The 13,635-nt window shown below is 44.0% G+C and overlaps 1 pseudogene; it reads left to right on the forward strand.

The window, feature by feature from the left end:
* LOC103398570 (zinc finger SWIM domain-containing protein 6-like) overlaps positions 1-13,635 on the forward strand; it is a 56,573-nt pseudogene that overhangs the window by 2,364 nt on the left and 40,574 nt on the right.

Genomic DNA, 13,635 nt, shown 5'->3' on the forward strand with positions numbered 1-13,635 from the left:
AGAAGCGAAAAGGAGATCTGTATGTATTCCTCCTTTAACGCCGGAGGAGAGGAGAGTGGAACTAGCGGGGACAATAACGACGAGACCCAGCTGCCTTTCCTGAGGGGTGTCACTCTGCTGGAGGGAGGGTGGGTGGACAACGTACTGCAAGTCGGTGAGTGGATTGTAACGTTACAATAAAAGAGGAAAAGAGAAACTGTGACAAAGTCAACCAACTCGCTCCGTTTACCATTTTTCCATGAAGCCGAGACTTTTAAGGGTTAGCGTTCGCTTTCCACAGCCCTGTCTGTTATAAACAATGCAGGCTATATCACACCGGGGCAGACTAGTGCGGGAGAAGGGCTTATATCCTGATAAGCTTCACACAGTAGCTCCACTTCTCCTTGTTTTTGCCCATAGACCTGCACACATTCAACCCCCAGAGCCATTCTAAATGGAAGCTTAGCACTTCGTTCCTATTTTTGTGTCTTTCCAACTCTCCATGCCCCCACTAGTGGACACGCAGACAAAAGCCCCCCTATATATTTTTACCGCTGGCTAAATAGACCATATTTAGACAGGGTGGGAGGGACGGTGATTTAAAGCCACAGTGCTTCTTGTTTTGTTTGCCAAACACCGTTGTGAGACAGACATGGGCTAATTTTGTGCCTTATGCCACGCCACGTTCACTTCAACCCCAAGCAACGTGCCCCTGTTAAAGGCAAATATTATTTTTTCCTGTTCTCGGATGCATTATTCGTGGTAAAGCTTGATGTAAACAGAGATGGTATAGCTCGGCACAGCCCTCCCTGCTTTCCTCTCTGCCTGGCTGCCTGCCTTTGCCAGAGCCACAATATTTCACTGCATTCGTCAGTACAATAGACTCAGCTGTCAATCCGACTCCCCACCCTTGGAAACTGTTCAGGATTCTAATCCCATTACCTTCCCCAGTTCATCAGAATCTTAATGCATTCTGCAAACAAGATTTTATGCAGGGTCTTCTGCCGCCCTCACCCACCCTCTCAGTCTCCGTCCCTTACCACCCCTTTCTCTCCCCCTCTCCCTCTCACATCTTGGCTTACTAGCCCTCCAAAGAATCTGTGTGGAGCCCCTTGTGGGCTCAGAGAATGTGTAGCACACAATAGTAGCCATGGAGCAGGCAGACAGTCAGGCAGCTCTCCCTCCCTCTCTGGCCTGTTTACCAGATTCCTCAACATTAGACTAATTTATGTGCTCACTCTTCTGGGGCTTTATGAGCCTAAGCACTCAGCCCAAAGTAAAATTAAGTGTAAAGGTGGCAGTCATAAAATATGTGCCCGTTTGCAAGCATAGGCTTTGGAAAATACTGTCAGAGAGGGTAACAAGATCATACACTGTGACTGTGTATCTGTTTGTGTGTGAGCAAAGAAGAAAGAGCCAGTGTGTGTGGGGGGGAGAGAGTGGGGGGAGGGGGATGATAAACACAGAGGGGGGGATTGTGCACGCGTTTGTGCATGTGTCTGCATGGGCTGTCAGTCTCATCCTGCGTGGTCACGGAGAGTGGAGGATGACAGTCGAGCATAACAGGAGGAGGGCCTGTTGTGCTAATTACAATTTTCAGCCAAGTTTTTTTTTACAGTTAGGTAAAATAAAGCTAAGGAAAAAAAGATAAATAAAAGATGCAATTTATCCAGGGGACAGGCAGCCACTGGAGGATGAGGCTTAAAGGCAGAGCAGCACTGGGAGGCTGTCAGCTACATCACACACCACATGTATTGGCCCATCAAACACATACACTGGGTTTTGCCTAAAAAGAAAAGTGCATGTTTGAGTTGTATGTGTGTGCACGCACATCTGCATGGCCTTGTATGTCTTTGTGTGTCTGTGTGCTGTTGGTGGGATGAGATTCAGTGTTGATGATGAAAGACAGTAGAGCGATAGAATAGATGTAGAGGGTATTGTGTGTGTGTGTGTGCGTGTGTGTGTGTGGGGGGTGCTAATACACTTAAATGGATCTGCTGTCGCTGTATACTTCTCCACCCCCTCTGATTTCTTCCTCTACCTCCTCCACTCCCAAGTGAGCAGCTATAAAACTCTCCATATTTACTCCCCTAAGGCCAACTACCAGCCCCCAGTCTCCTGTGATTTTTTTTTTCTCTCAAAGACATTTATCACACACTTTTCCCTTTTTTCCCCTCCATCTCTTTTTATATATCAGTGCTACAGAGAGAATGGATACAGGGGATAGCGTTTAGGGGGAAGAGCAATAGATCAGGTGACATCAAGAAAAAGAGGGGATGTCTAGAGGGGGAAAGTGGGTGGAAAATGCAAAAGAGTGAAGAGTCATTGAAATGGTGCAAGAGAAGGAGATGTATGCAAGTAAAGAATAATCGCAGAGAAGGGGAGAGTGAGATGGATGGCTGCTTCTTCCTCCCATGCAAGCTAATCTGTTTCAGTGCCAGCATTTGAGATAAATATTCATATATGAATGCATGTGTTATCTTACGTCCTCCTGTTTCTCACTTAAAACAGTGTTATAACAAAGGCAGTCTCAGATATACAAACATGCTTTCATGTAGCAATTACGTAAATATCATTGACTTACACCAGTGGTTCTCTGTGGTAGGTGTACCACCAGTGGTACGCGAGTGCTCACCAGTGGTACGTTGGGAAAATTCATATTTTCACATTTACATTTTCAATAAATCTGAAACATACCATGCACAATTAATACAACATTTAAACATAAACATCTTTATAAACATCTCTCTTGTGTGGTGGAAGCTAATAGGGAAGGCCTATGCTGCTATATTCTATTGTTGGTCATCATGGTGGTACTCAGAGAGCAGTTGGTCATCATGGTGGTACACAGAGAGCTCAATGTTTTCTCAGGTGGTACAGAGTATAAAAAGTTTGAGAACCACTGACTTACACCATGTGTGCCACATCTCCTTGTTTTACACCTGTCAGTCAGACTCTGCTGGGCTGTAACTGAGCACCATTAACTAGCATAGAAAACTTCCTAAGGTGCCTGTTCAGGTGTCAGCATCTGTTCCTCTGCCCCCTTGTGTGTGTCCCCTCGTGTTGAAGTGAAGGCTAGTATTATGGTGCCTCGTCCTCTAATTATAGAATTCTAATCCTATGGCTCAAATGTGGCATGACAAAGCATGGTTGTACTTCATTACCCTCCTGCCTGTTTTAGTCCTGCAGTCTGGGTCAATTTCATTCCCCTTCATCTCATTCATTTATAGCATGCACTGTACTGCTCCTCCTCCTTCCTTTGACCCCTAATCCCTGTATTTCTAGCTCCCATCCTCTGTGTCTGCCTCCAGGGCTTTCTGCCAAAGAGTAAAAAAATCATAACCTCCCCACCTCCTACCACCACCACCACATACACACACCACCACTACCTTAGTCTTACTATCCTGTTACCGTAAGCCCCATGTCCCCAAGGAGTGACATACTGATGCCTGGCACATGTCGCTCTCTACAATGTCATTAGTGAAGGCTACACACTATAGCCTATTTATTCCGCTTCCCTTGTTAGACTAATTTCTCACATGAAGCTGCATGTCATCATGCTGCTGCTCCAAACCTGAGTGATAAGCTTATTACGTATTTTAGACTGTTTTGGACTTTGCTAAAATTGAAGTTGATGTGCATGCCCTGTGACATTTTTGTTTGTATATTTTCCATAGTGGTGTGTGTTGTCAGACTAAAACGGCTGTAATATTTTGCCTTCTTTCCTGACCTAAAATATCTCAGAATCTCTGCGCCACCAAATCTGTAGGCGAATTGTGTGCGTGCATATGTGTGTGTCGGTCTTTTGCTTCTGCATGCTCATAACTCAGGTTAATTTGTTCACGCTCTGGGGAATCCTAATTAGGTTTCTGCGTCATCCAATCCCGATCTCCTGGCCTCCTTTTTTTTCATGATGTCAGTGAAACAGCAGAATAACAACAAGACCGGTGGCTCCCTGTTTATAAACCTGTTTCTCTTTTCAACGCAGATGGCAAAAATCATAACAAGGGCATTTCTAAAGTAAATGGTTATCTTTTAAAAAGCAAACACTTTGGGTGTACAACTGGATGAGAGCGAGCTATAGAGCTATATAACACCTTCTATTAGGTTACAATCACATATAGAGGCGGCTTAGCTTTCAGGCAGAATCATGGCAGTACAATAAATATAATTTACAATGACACAAAGCATAAGCATAGATAACACACACAGAACAAAGAGGATAATAAAACAAAGAATATTAGCTCACACCATTATATTGTTTGTATAACAAAACTGTAAGGCAAATACTTGGTCACAGTGTTAGTGACATGGAGGATGTTTGTCCAATATAACAATATTCACATGCACACCAGGTTTACACATTGACTCTATTCATTTAAACAGTCTAATTAGAACCACACCATAACCCGTAAATACCTAAACTTAACATCAGCTCCCTTCCAAATTAGGTTACCTCCTATTAAGAGTAGGTTTAAGATGTCATTAGTACTTCTGATACTGAAAAATGATCTGTCCAGAACATCAGTAAAAATGCCAAATATAAGGTAATAAAAATAAGTACAGAGTGCATTCGTTTGAACTGAGAATTCACAGGGCCTTACAAATGCCCTCTTGAAGACCTGATTACAATTTCAGGTATTTTGTCCACAAAGGTGCAGAATTTAAGATGCAAAATCTTTCATGAGCATGTCATCTGTGAGATGCGCTCAGGCCAAGCTGGGCTTTTTTATGGGTTAGGGCTTACTTGTTAGGTTTGTACAGATCCACCCACATTTCATGTGGGTGGATCTGGTTTTATTTTCCTGTTAGGTCAGTGAGCTCCTTTATCATTTTACAATACCCATTGCGAATGATCCCATATGCCTACCACTAAATGCTGCAAGAGATGGAGAAGCTTCCGATTGTACTGTTAGTCTGGGTGAAACCAGTGTCGTGTAAAGTTGTGATGAGGCTCAGTTTCTGACTCGTCTTAAAGGGAAACTGAGACAATATGACTCAGAAGATGTCCAAACAATGCCCTCTACTTTGTGTAACTGGAGACAATTACCTAAGGAGAGGTTCTAATTATACTATTTAGTCAGATTGATTTGAGCTGCTTTAAGGTGACATTATTGAAGAAGCAGGGACCAGTACTCATGACCCGCTCATGTGACTTCTCTGGGCTTGTATCGTCATGGGAACATGCCTGAGCCTGGAGCTAGTGTACATCTGGTGGTCCAATAGTATTAGAGATACAAAGAAGGGCCAGTGGACGCATCCATGTGAAGACACATGGAGTCTTTGGGGATAGGGGTCTCAAAATGCTTGAATCTGCAAGAGAAAACTATTTTAGACTTTTTTTTTTCCAATATTGTTAAATGAAAACAAGATAGGGCAGCAAGGCACACTAGCTATTCATACAGACCATTGAATCAAAAACATTAAGATTTTTAGACCTTGTATAAAAGGCTAGGCCTTGGAAATCAGTGGAAAAAAAACGGTGCTTGCAGTGCTATGCCATTACAGGCTGTGATATATTAGCGATATAATATAACAGCCACCAATTAACGTTGTGCTTGTTATTTTACTCACTTCTGACGTGACTACCAGAAGAACAGTGTTCATTGCACCTGCCATTGTCGTTCCGCGTCAGTTTGTTTGTGTTTGATTTGTATCTTACATATCACACCTTTCCATTTCTATCAGGGTGGAATACAATGTATTAACTCTCTGTACAAACTATATGAAGGCCACAGTGGTAGTAATGAGCAACAATCACTACATAACAACAACAATGACTTGAACAATGACCTAGGTGGTTGGCAGTTGGTCAATCAGTGGGCAAATGTAGCCTTCATTAGGTCAGTGTGTGCAGTGTTGTCAACACCAAGTACTGCCCACAAGTAAACGCCTGAGGGTTCCTCGCCATTTGTGAATTTGTGTGTCATGGGTATAGAAGTACACAATTAGTTGGATGGAGAAGACTGGATACACCCAAGACTTTGCTCGGGTGTATTTATATGGATATATTGAACCACTAGCTTGCTTCTCTCGTCATTAGAAGATTCCTAAAGGCCTCAGTGCTTGTTAATGCCCCAAAGTGAACCCTAAACAACCCCCACCACAGATCACTTCAAAGCCATCCCTGTTTCCTCTAACTCCCAACAGTTAATGTGAGCTACACATAATATCTCCATGAACCTGGACTCTCTGCCATCTTAAGCCACAGGGTGCATCAGCATTGTCCCCCCCACCGCCCCCCCCCCATCCCAAGTTCTTTTGCTGGTTTCCACGTTGCCGTTTCCTCTCTGACCCTCTTAAATCACCATTCCCAGTTCCAGCCCTAGCAGCTTTGTGTCTGCCCCACTTCCCGGTCCTATTACCATACTGTTCAAAGACTTACCCTGCTTGCTCATCCTGGCTCATTTTCAGAGAGGCTCTGTGCACAAGATCAACTTAAATTACCCAGCTAGAGTAATAAAGTTCCAGCGTAAGCTGTCTAACGTCTGTCCTAGTCCCTATTTCAGCTTGACTGTCTCTTGTCCCAGAATGGTTGCTCGGTGTGCGTCAGCACAGTTCTTCGGCTGGCTGACTCTGTCTAGGAATCCAGTCCTCCTTCCACAAAGCTCCTGCCTCTCAGTTCTCTGCAAGCACAGGCAGCGCAGCAATAGGACAGGGCGATAGAAAGGCTATTAAATCCACAATGACAAGGCCCTATTAATGGCTGCTTTTTCTATTTCATTTAATAACTTTTATTACTAGCCTTCTTTCTCTCTTCCATTTGGCAATAATAACAACAGGGGAATGCAGTACTCAGCGTTCTCCTATCTGATGTTCCCCTTTACTTTTTTTTTTCTCCTTAATTAATTCCTCTTTGCACCAATGTGCTGCTGATATAAGCACAAAGCAGTCCAAGACTTTTAACCGCAGTGGATGCTTTACTGTATATGTATGTCCACTGTGAGGATCAGTGTCTGAAAGCACATTCACAGCATAAGAAGAGAATACGTGTTAAAGGATGCACATGCAGTGTGGTTAACAACTGTTTCTCCCCAGAACAAACAGCTTTGGATTGTTCCAAATGTCCTAGAACATCCTAAAAAAGTCCTCTTTTGCGCATGATGCTTAAAGTTTTTCTTGACATGGCTCAACAGTCTAATAAACTAACCTGTACCTGGACATCCTACTAAAATCAAGGTCAGAAGAATGCATCTGTGCTATTAAATTTATTTTTCTATTTTAGTACTGTACAATTTTGTATCTAGGTAGACCCCTTCAAGTTGCTTTGGAGACATATGCTCAGTTAAATACTTGTACAGCCCTGCACATACAGGAAACAGTAGATTTTATCTTCCTGTTTATCTGTGTTTTAATATGAGCAAGTGCGTGTATGGTGGTGTGTGCTGAAGGCCTGCTCAGCATGTTTATGGTTGTGTGTGTGACAGGGTGAGGTATAGGTGAGGCATGCTATGATAAGAGGGTGGATGACATTCTCATCTGTCATCTTTCCCACTTTATCTCATTCACACACACACACACACACACACACACAAACAAACACACAATGCTAGGACGCCAAAGACCTGGCACCTAAGGATAAACAAACAGCAAAGGATGAGGGTTTACCTGATGCTGACACCTATTAAACACACACAAACCCACACATACACACACACACACTCACACTCACAAATCCACCTGAATGGAGGTGTTTATCCATTGACTGCTGCCTCCCCCAGTACTGATGTGGCCCAATGTTGACTTTTTTTTTGACCCACAGGGATTTACCGAAGTCGAAGGTCAATCTTGTTCTTCTAGTGTCTGCTTGCTCATTCTGAAAGATGGGCCCATGCTCACATTATCGTTTTCCAATAAAGAGCACCTGACCAAATGGGAAACATGCCTCTCTGGGCAACTTAACATGTGAATCTCTCTTTCACTTTCTCATACGTTCGCACAGAAGGCGCCCATTTGTTTTCACCCTATTGTGGAACAATAAGGAACCCAAGCCAGATCAAGAGAAGAGAAGGAGTTTACCCCCTTCTCTCTTCTCGCCGGCAGGCTCAAGTGCCATGTAAGCTATGCAGAGGAGGAGGAAGAAGGAGGAGACCAAAGAACTGCCTCTGGCAGTGCCTGGTCCAAAGACGTTGGGGCTGTTTGGCATGTGAAACAGGCTGTTGGTACTTTGTTGCAGAGCAAAACTGAATAGGGCTAGAAAGGCTCTTCAGGTATTAGACAGATATTCAGAGAGTGAAAAAGAATGTGAGACATTCAAACTGAACAAGATGGAGGCTTTCAATTTACTATGGAATTCAGGTTGACATTGGTCCCTGTTTTGTCTCTTTTACACGCTTGTTTCACTTTTTCTTGTCTTATTCCTGTCTGTCATCTTATTTTTCCTTTTCCTTCCCGGCTACTTGTACTTCTAACAACACTGTACCATCATGAAAGCTATAATGATCTCTTTTTCCTCCCTTTCTCTGTTTTCCAGTTTAATTTCTCAAGCCAAGCAATAGGAATGCATATCTTATTTACATTGCCCCTATCTAGATAGAACATGTTTCTGTAGTGCTTCCTGGGTCTCAACTCCCAAAGGAAAGCTAGCTGGCTAGCTAGCTCCTGTGCTAAGTGTTAACAGTCTGCCGCCAGAGCTCAGAGACTATCACCGTTTCTACATTTAGAAACGCTTTGTGTACCCGGACTTGATTAGTCGTGGTGCCTTTCTCCAAGGTGGTGTAATGATCCCAGTCTCCACCCTTACATCTTCCATTTTTTTTGGGTTGTCAAGGGGCAATGTTTGAAAAAGTATCAAATAACATAACCTCAATGAATGTGTGTAATGTTGTTTACTCAGAATGTAGTCACATTATTCCCAGTGAGGACAATTGAATCTTTTTTAGGAATAAAAACATCAACATTTAGGTTCTGTGGTGTCTTCTGTTTCTGATCAGGAAAACATATTTGCTACCATTTAGTCCTTAAGAGGCTTATCACAAAATATCGCTTTAATTTCAAGGATAAGCATTTAAGTTTGTTTTTTTTAAATTGATGCGCTTCATTAGTAACCATACTTTGCCAGAGCAGCTATGGCCTTTTTCTACCATTAGCGTCCGATAGGAAATTAGTACCATAAATCAGGTTGTGCCACATTAATTGGACTTGAACACAGATGTAGATTGTTGTAGTACCTTGGCATAGTTGCGCTCTGTATGAATTCTTGTAAAAATGAATTACATCTATCCTGACTGTCTGTCTGTTTTTCTGTCTGTCTGCCTGGTTGTCTGATTGACTGGCTTGCTGTGGGCCAGCTAGTTGTCCCTCCTGGGTGCCCCACTCACAGCCACAGTGACAGGACAGCCCAGGGAGACATGGGTAATGGTCATCTCTGATATACAGCCTGACTCAATTGGACTGGATTGCAGACATATGCCTAAAATAACAAAAGGAGGAGAGAGATAGACAGAGGGCAGAGCTGGAGGAGGGGAGTGAAGGAGCGAAGCAATCGATAAAGCAGGGACACATTGGCTAATAAAGATTTATTCCTTTTTTCCACCTCGCCATCTGCCTTGGCAGGGCAAGGAGGGGGTGGGAGAGAATGTGATTAGTGTACTCTTCTCCCAGGGTACCTCCGATAGCTAGTGCATGTGTGTACACAGCAGTATGTATACCCCAATATGTTGTGTGTATTGTATTTTTGTATCTCTTGTGTGTTTATGGCAAATGTGTCTTTTTCTCCCTCCCAGGAGCGAAGGGGGTTAAAAACGGTTTCTGTTGTTTGTTCTGCCGTGCAGTGGCACTAGCAGCTGCAGCTGTGTCCCTCTCCATTCCTATCTCCCCTGTCAGCTAATATTTAGTTAATCTTAGTCTGGGACCAGCGGCACTGGCCGGAGCTCCTCGTGCCCCATCCATCTCAAACTGATCTATATTCCATGCTGGTTCCCTGTGCATTAACCACCGCCGGGGGATGAGAGAAAAGGATAGAGAGGCAGAGAGGTAGAACGATGAAGAAAGGGCAGATTGGTAGACGGAGACCCATAGAGAAACAAGAGAATGATGGAGATGAAGCTACGAGGGTAAAAGGAAGGAGGAATTCCAGTCATGTCTAGAAAACTTGAATAATATCCAGATAAACGATGCAATGCAGTAAGTGTTCATCACAGGTTCCCAAATGCATTGTTGTTTTTAGAAAATACTATTGCCATTTACTTTCTCCTACTTCTGTCTCTTAGCTTATTAATTGCTGCAGTGATGAAAAAGCCACAAGACAAAGGAAAAGTAAAGCACAGGGAAGGAAAAGGTGGCATAGGTGGAATAGGATGAAGAGGAGGATGGAGAAGGTTAAATAAAGCAGCAGAAGAGTAAGAGTGAGTGATCATGTACAGAGAGTGGGCCACTTCATTGATATGCATTGTGTAGTTATGATGGGGTCCACCTGTGAGGCCTCTGATTGCTGAGGCACTCACTAACTCACAGACTAAATGCTTTTATCCCAGACGCCTGGTCCATTTGAATGGAATATAATAGGCCATAAAGTGCTTTGCAAGCAGTGTCTGCCTGCCCTGTAGCAAACCCTTGTCCCTTGTTCCCCTTCTCCAAATCTCATTTCAGCACCAAACATATTAAAATACAGTGTGTGCACAGTTTTGCTTTAATTACATCTAATCTTCCTCCTAACATTGTGTTCTCTTCCTTGCTTTGTTTCCATTTTTCTTTTGTTCATACTGCAGTGATTTTCTTGAAGCCACAGCTAATGTGCTCTTGTCACCCATCGCCTTGGTGAACTCTCAACAACTTCTTCATTATCCCCTCTGCTTTTTGTGTATGTGTATGCATGTGTGTGCGTGGCACCTGTTTGGGATCTTTGGTGTGTGTTTAGGGTCATGCCTGTAGGTCATTTCGTAATGAATAGCAGGGCTGTTGCCGAAGCACAAACTGGCTGATGAGCAAGTCAGAGAATAGAGGATGGTGAATTGAATTAACGGAGGGAGTGGGGACAGAAATGAAGGAGCAGGAGAACCAGCAAGGGAGGAAAGTTAGCTATTGAAAGCCAGTGAGTCTTAACCACCTTTCAGTCTTCAGTCAGTCTGTCTGCTCTTAGTCCTGTTTTCCCTCATACGAATTGCCATGCTATTTCTTTCCTTTTATTTTTTCCTCTAAATTTCATTTTCCCCATTAAAACTTTTCCCTAAAGTCTGCTCACTGTGTTTCCCTGCTTCCTCTTTACCCCCCCCCCCCCCCCCCCCCCACCCCCCCCCCCTCCCCCCCCTCCTCCCTCCCTTCCTCCCTCCCTTCCTTCCTTCCTTCCACCCTTCCTTCCTTCCTTCCACCCTTCCTTCCTTCCTTNNNTTTGGCCTCAGCCCCAGCTCTGCCGCTGACTCCTCCCTTTCCCAGGCCCTCTCCCACACCCCCTTCCTCCCTCCATCCCTTCCCTGGCCTCAAGCTCTGGCTCTTTTCTCACCAGCTCTAGTTTAGTTCTGGCCCTTCTCTGAGCTTCCACTCTTGCTCTGCCTGACTCTTAGAGGTTCCCTTCAACCACCCCCCTTCATCCCACTTCAGAGCTGAAATGCCTTAAAATCCTTCTTTTTCTCCCTCTCTTTGTGTGTATTTTGCCCATGAGCCTGCCCTTTTTTCTTTTTGGTTTTCACTTTTCTTGCTCTGTCTTTCTTGATAGTCCACCTCCTCCCTCCTTGCCCTGGCAGGCTGTATCCAGGGCCTCTGGTACTGTCCCAACATATCTGGACTAAGGCCATATCCAGGTTGGCTGCAGAGCTCTCCGCCAGAGAGGGTATGGGATGCCTGGCTAGATGCCTCTAGCCAGGCATCGTTCTCTTTCTGGCTACTAACAGTCAACACTGTAACTTATTGTGGCATGCTTTACTCCAACCATGGTTCATCTTGTATGTTTGGTTGTTTCTGCCCTAACACTTCTTTGAATGCCCTTTGACTTTCACTTCAACTAACCACACAAGTGCGTGCATTTGTTCAGGACTGTGATGCATATGACACATGACTGGCAGCAGGGGGAGGACTGGGAGAAGGCATTCAAATGGAGAAACAGGCTTTGTCACATCTTTAGGGAAGCCGGCGGCTTGGATTTGATTGGTGCCCAGAGTGGTGAATCTTTGTTGCTTCTCTTTTTTGTAACCTCTATGACTGTCAAAGCGACACTTTAAGCCTACGTGATCAGGACCAGGCAAGAGATCTGTGTGTGCCCCGTTATTAGGACATGGACCATAGAAGACGCCTGTCAATACTCCTACTCTCTGACACCCAGCAGAGTGACAGAGGAATGACTGTGGAAAGTTTGCTTGCAACATCTCGTTTGGAGAAGTGTGCCACAGTAGTCAATACAGGAAAGAAACAGTCATACTGCACCATAGGAACCATCAGAATCTTCTGAAACGCAGTGTAGTTGCAGATTATTATTCAGCCCACTCCCTGTTTGTCTTATGCCCAAATGCAGCCTGTGTCTTTTCTACTGTCTTTGTTGTCATTTTTGTTTTGTTTTGTTGCATGCATGGGCTGGTGGCTGGGGGTAACATAAATTTCCTTTTAGTCATGCTTTATGTTGCGGACTGACAGACGTGGGGCGATGAAAGCAAATCACCATGTGCCACAGACTTCAAAGGTTCCTGTGTTGTGCCATTTATTGGCAACAATGCCCAATAGCCTCTCTCCCAATGTGGAACGAGGAGGGGAAGATTTAGAAGAAGTACCGGCAGACAAAGAAAGATCCATCCAAACAGATAAAGGAGAGAAAACCCAGTTACACTTTTCTGTTGCAGTTCAATCAAAACAGGTGCTGGATTGTGTTTTTTTTAAATGTGTGTTTTGCATGAATAATTGCATTAGTAATTAACTAAGTGCGACGGCTTATTTGAGGTAAGTGGCTTGGCTTTTAACTTGTCACCTTAAAGACACTCCTCCCCCTCCTTCCTTTATATCTTCTCTTGACGCATGGCGTCAATTGACTACCACAGACATAATTTTGGCAAATTTCTCTGACCTACTTCATGGGCAAATTGCCCTTGTAAGTGCAATGGGTCGAGTGCTGCTTAGGAGCACACGGTGTTATTAACCAGTCTCAAATTAATAACACAACCAGTCTCGTTAAAGTTATCTTTAACGAGACTGGTCAAGACTGTCAAGTTAATGACGGTGATTGAACTCATAAACAATGATCATAACAACAAAACAAGTATAAGTGTGTGTGTAGGTGTGTGTGCGTGTGTACACGAGTGGACGAGAGAGAAAGAGAGAGAGATGTTGCCTCTTAGCTACCAAGCAAGCGACTGATCCCTTGAGGCGTGTTCACATACGCGACTGCGCAGTGGAAGAAGAACTGCAAGGTAGAAGGAACGGCAACAGGAAACACATGAAGCGTGTATGCGCTCACGGAGGTGTGAATGGATGTTGTGTACGCGCCCCAAGATGCGCTCAGGTACAATGAAACAGTGCTTGAGATGTTATCAAAGTATATGGGGGAAGGGAGGCGTACCACGTGGTCTACTCAAGACAAAGGACTTTGTCGGAGTTTTCCTGATCCTAATACTGATAACGTTACAAGTTAACACTGAAATCCTGACGGTGTACAAGAGTATAACACCGAGTCAGGAGGTTAGAAAAGAAGTGCATGCAACAGCCTAGCTATAAAAGCAGCACAGATTTCAGACA

The sequence above is a fragment of the Cynoglossus semilaevis genome, unplaced genomic scaffold (genome assembly GCF_000523025.1).
Source record: "Cynoglossus semilaevis isolate Cse_v1.0 unplaced genomic scaffold, Cse_v1.0 scaffold376, whole genome shotgun sequence".
In the NCBI taxonomy this organism is placed as follows: Eukaryota; Metazoa; Chordata; class Actinopteri; order Pleuronectiformes; family Cynoglossidae; genus Cynoglossus; species Cynoglossus semilaevis.